The sequence below is a fragment of the Cherax quadricarinatus genome, chromosome 12 (assembly GCF_038502225.1).
Source record: "Cherax quadricarinatus isolate ZL_2023a chromosome 12, ASM3850222v1, whole genome shotgun sequence".
NCBI lineage: Eukaryota > Metazoa > Arthropoda > Malacostraca > Decapoda > Parastacidae > Cherax > Cherax quadricarinatus.
In genome coordinates this window covers 45,500,264-45,507,818 of record NC_091303.1, presented here as the reverse complement: position 1 = coordinate 45,507,818, position 7,555 = coordinate 45,500,264, and the positions used below count along the sequence as shown (strand labels likewise).

At 42.6% G+C, this 7,555-nt stretch overlaps 1 protein-coding gene across 1 annotated transcript in view; it reads left to right on the top strand.

Annotated features, from left to right (window-relative positions):
• Positions 1-302: 302 nt before the first annotated feature.
• Positions 303-7,555, top strand: part of LOC128686674 (uncharacterized) — a 445,607-nt gene continuing 438,354 nt past the window's right edge. Inside the window, exon 1 of the mRNA XM_053773696.2 lies at positions 303-335. The gene's annotated coding sequence lies outside the window, so the exon portion shown is untranslated. The remainder of the gene's footprint in view (positions 336-7,555) is intronic.

Below are 7,555 nucleotides of genomic sequence, written 5' to 3'. Positions count from 1 at the left end.
CCCTACAACCCTCACGTGTTCAGTGACACCCCAGCACTCCCTACAACCCTCACGTGTTCAGTGACACTCAAGCACTACCTGACCATCACTCATGTGTTCAGTTGTGTTCGCCACGGTACATGAACAACAGTCACATGATCTGATTGTTTAGCCTTTATTTATAACTCTCCCAGACGTCCGTGGAACCCTTCCTAAAACACTTATCTTATCAGTGACGAAGGAGGGAGTTGGGCTGGGGTTGGCTCACCTGGGGGGAGGGGAAGGGCGGGGGAGGAACACTGTATGCATGTTACTCGCTGATGTTTTCGTCAGAGTGGCAGGCTGTTCGTGATCGCGTGAGTGTCTGCTCTGTGTCCGGCGTTCGTAGCGGGTCCGTGTGCGTGCGCCCGCCCACAACAGGGCCGTGTGACGTGCAAGTGTGATGCACAGGATTGTGACGTACAGGTGTGTGACGCACCAGTGTGACTTAAGCATATTCATCCGGAAACACTTGCAGGCAGTGTGACGTGTCTGGTGATGTGTATCCAGAGAGGAATGAACATTTATGTTTCCGTATCCCTGTGTCACTTGAAGGCACTGAGGCTCCATGACACGTATCCCTGTGTCACTTGAAGGCACTGAGGCTCCATGACACGTATCCCTGTGTCACTTGAAGGCACTGAGGCTCCATGACACGTATCCCTGTATCACTTGAAGGCACTGAGGCTCCATGACACGTATCCCTGTGTCACTTGAAGGCACTGAGGCTCCATGACACGTATCCCTGTGTCACTTGAAGGCTCTGAGGCTCCATGACACGTATCCCTGTGTCACTTGAAGGCACTGAGGCTCCATGACACGTATCCCTGTGTCACTTGAAGGCACTGAGGCTCCATGACACGTATCCCTGTGTCACTTGAAGGCACTGAGGCTCCATGACACGTATCCCTGTGTCACTTGAAGGCACTGAGGCTCCATGACACGTATCCCTGTGTCACTTGAAGGCACTGAGGCTCCATGACACGTATCCCTGTGTCACTTGAAGGCACTGAGGCTCCATAAGACGTATCCCTGTATCACTTGAAGGCACTGAGGCTCCATGACACGTATCCCTGTGTTACTTGAAGGCACTGAGGCTCCATGACACGTATCCCTGTATCACTTGAAGGCACTGAGGCTCCATGACACGTATCCCTGTGTCTTGAAGGCACTGAGGCTCCATGACACGTATCCCTGTGTAACTTGAAGACACTGAGGCTCCATGACACGTATCACTGTGTCACTTGTAAACACTGAGGCTCCATGACACCAGCTCATCATTCACTCTACCTCTGTAGTCTCTACCGTAAATGTGTAGTCACAGTACCTGTGTTCTCACTGTATCACTGTAGATACTATACCTCTGTAGTCAGTGTACGACTGTGCTTGTGTACTCACTGTACAGCTAATCACTATACCTGTTTAGTCATTGTACAACTAATCACTGTACCTGTGTAGTCAATGTAATACTATACCAGTGTAACCACTATACCACTGTAGTCACCTAACCTGTACAATTAGTGTGCCACTGCAATCACTGTACCATTATAATCACTGTAACCCTGTATTCATTGTACCACTAAAGTTACTGTAACTGTATAGTCACTGTATCTGTGTAGTCACTGTACCTTTGTAGTCACTGTACCTTTGTAGTCACTGTACCTTTGTAGTCACTGTACCTTTGTAGTCACTGTAAATATGTAGTCAATGTAACTGTTTAGTCACTGTAACTGTGTAGTCATTGTACTTGTGTAATCACTGTACCAGCGTAGTCACTGTAACTGTGTAATCACTGTAACTCTGTAGTCACTGTAAATGTGTAGACACTGTAACTGTGTAGTCACTGTACCTGTGTAGTCATTGTACCTGTGTAGTCACTGCAACTGTGTAGTCACTGTAACTGTGTAGTCACTGTAATTGTGTAGTCACTGTAACTGTGTAGTCACTGTAACTGTGTAGTCACTGTAACTGTGTACCCACTGTATCTGTAATCACTAACTTTTTAGTCACTGTAACTGTGTACACACTATAACTGTGAAGTCACTGTACCTGTGTAGTCATTGCACCTATGTAGTTAAGTCTCAGGTGATGCAGCTATGCGTCATCAAGACGTCGACGCACACAGGCAGGACTGTATCATTATGTGATTGTAACTCAAGATATATTTTGGTACAGTGTGGCTAATACAACAATTAGTGAAGATGATGGTACAGTGTGGCTAATACAACACTTAGTGAAGGTTATGGTACAGTGTGGCTAATACAACACTTAGTGAAGGTTATGGTAGAGTGTGGCTAATACAACACTTAGTGAAGGTGATGGTACAGTGTGGCTAATACAACACTTAGTGAAGGTTATGGTACAGTGTGGCTAATACAACACTTAGTGAAGGTGATGGTACAGTGTGGCTAATACAACACTTAGTGAAGGTTATGGTACAGTGTGGCTAATACAACACTTAGTGAAGGTTATGGTACAGTGTGGCTAATACAACACTTAGTGAAGGTTATGGTACAGTGTGGCTAATACAACACTTAGTGAAGGTGATGGTACAGTGTGGCTAATACAAAACTTAGTGAAGGTTATGGTACAGTGTGGCTAATACAACACTTAGTGAAGGTGATGGTACAGTGTGGCTAATACAACACTTAGAGAAGGTTATGGTACAGTGTGGCTAATACAACACTTAGTGAAGGTGATGGTACAGTGTGGCTAATACAACACTTAGTGAAGGTGATGGTACAGTGTGGCTAATACAACACTTAGTGAAGGTGATGGTACAGTGTGGCTAATACAACACTTAGTGAAGGTTATGGTACAGTGTGGCTAATACAACACTTAGTGAAGGTGATGGTACAGTGTGGCTAATACAACACTTAGTGAAGGTTATGGTACAGTGTGGCTAATACAACACTTAGTGAAGGTGATGGTACAGTGTGGCTAATACAACACTTAGTGAAGGTGATGGTACAGTGTGGCTAATACAACACTTAGTGAAGGTGATGGTACAGTGTGGCTAATACAACACTTAGTGAAGGTTATGGTACAGTGTGGCTAATACAACACTTAGTGAAGGTTATGGTACAGTGTGGCTAATACAACACTTAGTGAAAGTGATGGTACAGTGTGGCTAATACAACACTTAGTGAAAGTGATGGTACAGTGTGGCTAATACAACACTTAGTGAAAGTGATGGTACAGTGTGGCTAATACAACACTTAGTGAAAGTGATGGTACAGTGTGGCTAATACAACACTTAGTGAAAGTTATGGTACAGTGTGGCTAATACAACACTTAGTGAAGGTGATGGTACAGTGTGGCTAATACAACACTTAGTGAAGGTGATGGTACAGTGTGGCTAATACAACACTTAGTGAAGGTGATGGTACAGTGTGGCTAATACAACACTTAGTGAAGGTGATGGTACAATGTGGCTAATACAACACTTAGTGAAGGTGATGGTACAGTGTGGCTAATACAACACTTAGTGAAGGTTATGGTACAGTGTGGCTAATACAACACTTAGTGAAGGTGATGGTACAGTGTGGCTAATACAACACTTAGTGAAGGTGATGGTACAGTGTGGCTAATACAACACTTAGTGAAGGTGATGGTACAGTGTGGCTAATACAACACTTAGTGAAAGTGATGGTACAGTGTGGCTAATACAACACTTAGTGAAAGTTATGGTACAGTGTGGCTAATACAACACTTAGTGAAGGTGATGGTACAGTGTGGCTAATACAACACTTAGTGAAGGTGATGGTACAGTGTGGCTAATACAACACTTAGTGAAGGTGATGGTACAGTGTGGCTAATACAACACTTAGTGAAGGTTATGGTAGAGTGTGGCTAATACAACACTTAGTGAAGGTGATGGTACAGTGTGGCTAATACAACACTTAGTGAAGGTGATGGTACAGTGTGGCTAATACAACACTTAGTGAAAGTTATGGTACAGTGTGGCTAATACAACACTTAGTGAAGGTGATGGTACAGTGTGGCTAATACAACACTTAGTGAAGGTGATGGTACAGTGTGGCTAATACAACACTTAGTGAAGGTGAAGGTACAGTGTGGCTAATACAACACTTAGTGAAAGTTATGGTACAGTGTGGCTAATACAACACTTAGTGAAGGTGATGGTACAGTGTGGCTAATACAACACTTAGTGAAGGTGATGGTACAGTGTGGCTAATACAACACTTAGTGAAGGTGATGGTACAGTGTGGCTAATACAACACTTAGTGAAGGTTATGGTAGAGTGTGGCTAATACAACACTTAGTGAAGGTGATGGTACAGTGTGGCTAATACAACACTTAGTGAAGGTGATGGTACAGTGTGGCTAATACAACACTTAGTGAAGGTTATGGTAGAGTGTGGCTAATACAACACTTAGTGAAGGTGATGGTACAGTGTGGCTAATACAACACTTAGTGAAGGTGATGGTACAGTGTGGCTAATACAACACTTAGTGAAGGTGATGGTACAGTGTGGCTAATACAACACTTAGTGAAGGTTATGGTACAGTGTGGCTAATACAACACTTAGTGAAGGTTATGGTACAGTGTGGCTAATACAACACTTAGTGAAGGTGATGGTACAGTGTGGCTAATACAAAACTTAGTGAAGGTGATGGTACAGTGTGGCTAATACAACACTTAGTGAAGGTGATGGTACAGTGTGGCTAATACAACACTTAGTGAAGGTGATGGTACAGTGTGGCTAATACAACACTTAGTGAAGGTGATGGTACAGTGTGGCTAATACAACACTTAGTGAAGGTTATGGTACAGTGTGGCTAATACAACACTTAGTGAAGGTGATGGTACAGTGTGGCTAATACAACACTTAGTGAAGGTTATGGTACAGTGTGGCTAATACAACACTTAGTGAAGGTGATGGTACAGTGTGGCTAATACAACACTTAGTGAAGGTGATGGTACAGTGTGGCTAATACAACACTTAGTGAAGGTGATGGTACAGTGTGGCTAATACAACACTTAGTGAAGGTTATGGTACAGTGTGGCTAATACAACACTTAGTGAAGGTGATGGTACAGTGTGGCTAATACAACACTTAGTGAAGGTGATGGTACAGTGTGGCTAATACAACACTTAGTGAAGGTTATGGTACAGTGTGGCTAATACAACACTTAGTGAAGGTTATGGTACAGTGTGGCTAATACAACACTTAGTGAAGGTGATGGTACAGTGTGGCTAATACAACACTTAGTGAAGGTTATGGTACAGTGTGGCTAATACAACACTTAGTGAAGGTTATGGTACAGTGTGGATAATACAACACTTAGTGAAGGTTATGGTACAGTGTGGCTAATACAACACTTAGTGAAGGTTATGGTACAGTGTGGCTAATACAACACTTAGTGAAGGTGATGGTACAGTGTGGCTAATACAACACTTAGTGAAGGTGATGGTACAGTGTGGCTAATACAACACTTAGTGAAGGTGATGGTACAGTGTGGCTAATACAACACTTAGTGAAGGTTATGGTAGAGTGTGGCTAATACAACACTTAGTGAAGGTTATGGTACAGTGTGGCTAATACAACACTTAGTGAAGGTTATGGTACAGTGTGGCTAATACAACACTTAGTGAAGGTGATGGTACAGTGTGGCTAATACAACACTTAGTGAAGGTTATGGTAGAGTGTGGCTAATACAACACTTAGTGAAGGTGATGGTACAGTGTGGCTAATACAACACTTAGTGAAGGTGATGGTACAGTGTGGCTAATACAACACTTAGTGAAGGTGATGGTACAGTGTGGCTAATACAACACTTAGTGAAGGTGATGGTACAGTGTGGCTAATACAACACTTAGTGAAGGTTATGGTACAGTGTGGCTAATACAACACTTAGTGAAGGTGATGGTACAGTGTGGCTAATACAACACTTAGTGAAGGTGATGGTACAGTGTGGCTAATACAACACTTAGTGAAGGTGATGGTACAGTGTGGCTAATACAACACTTAGTGAAGGTTATGGTAGAGTGTGGCTAATACAACACTTAGTGAAGGTTATGGTACAGTGTGGCTAATACAACACTTAGTGAAGGTGATGGTACAGTGTGGCTAATACAACACTTAGTGAAGGTGATGGTACAGTGTGGCTAATACAACACTTAGTGAAGGTGATGGTACAGTGTGGCTAATACAACACTTAGTGAAGGTTATGGTACAGTGTGGCTAATACAACACTTAGTGAAGGTTATGGTACAGTGTGGCTAATACAACACTTAGTGAAGGTTATGGTACAGTGTGGCTAATACAACACTTAGTGAAGGTTATGGTACAGTGTGGCTAATACAACACTTAGTGAAGGTGATGGTACAGTGTGGCTAATACAACACTTAGTGAAGGTGATGGTACAGTGTAGCTAATACAACACTTAGTGAAGGTTATGGTACAGTGTGGCTAATACAACACTTAGTGAAGGTGATGGTACAGTGTGGCTAATACAACACTTAGTGAAGGTTATGGTACAGTGTGGCTAATACAACACTTAGTGAAGGTGATGGTACAGTGTGGCTAATACAACACTTAGTGAAGGTTATGGTACAGTGTGGCTAATACAACACTTAGTGAAGGTTATGGTACAGTGTGGCTAATACAACACTTAGTGAAGGTTATGGTACAGTGTGGCTAATACAACACTTAGTGAAGGTGAAGGTACAGTGTGGCTAATACAACACTTAGTGAAGGTTATGGTAGAGTGTGGCTAATACAACACTTAGTGAAGGTTATGGTACAGTGTGGCTAATACAACACTTAGTGAAGGTTATGGTACAGTGTGGCTAATACAACACTTAGTGAAGGTTATGGTACAGTGTGGCTAATACAACACTTAGTGAAGGTTATGGTACAGTGTGGCTAATACAACACTTAGTGAAGGTTATGGTACAGTGTGGCTAATACAACACTTAGTGAAGGTGATGGTACAGTGTGGCTAATACAACACTTAGTGAAGGTTATGGTACAGTGTGGCTAATACAACACTTAGTGAAGGTTATGGTACAGTGTGGCTAATACAACACTTAGTGAAGGTTATGGTACAGTGTGGCTAATACAACACTTAGTGAAGGTTATGGTACAGTGTGGCTAATACAACACTTAGTGAAGGTTATGGTACAGTGTGGCTAATACAACACTTAGTGAAGGTGATGGTACAGTGTGGCTAATACAACACTTAGTGAAGGTGATGGTACAGTGTGGCTAATACAACACTTAGTGAAGGTGATGGTACAGTGTGGCTAATACAACACTTAGTGAAGGTTATGGTACAGTGTGGCTAATACAACACTTAGTGAAGGTGATGGTACAGTGTGGCTAATACAACACTTAGTGAAGGTTATGGTACAGTGTGGCTAATACAACACTTAGTGAAGGTTATGGTACAGTGTGGCTAATACAACACTTAGTGAAGGTTATGGTACAGTGTGGCTAATACAACACTCTTGGTTGTTATCGCACACAGGGTTGGATGTGCTGGGTGAGGGAAGTTCAGTGTTACAAGTA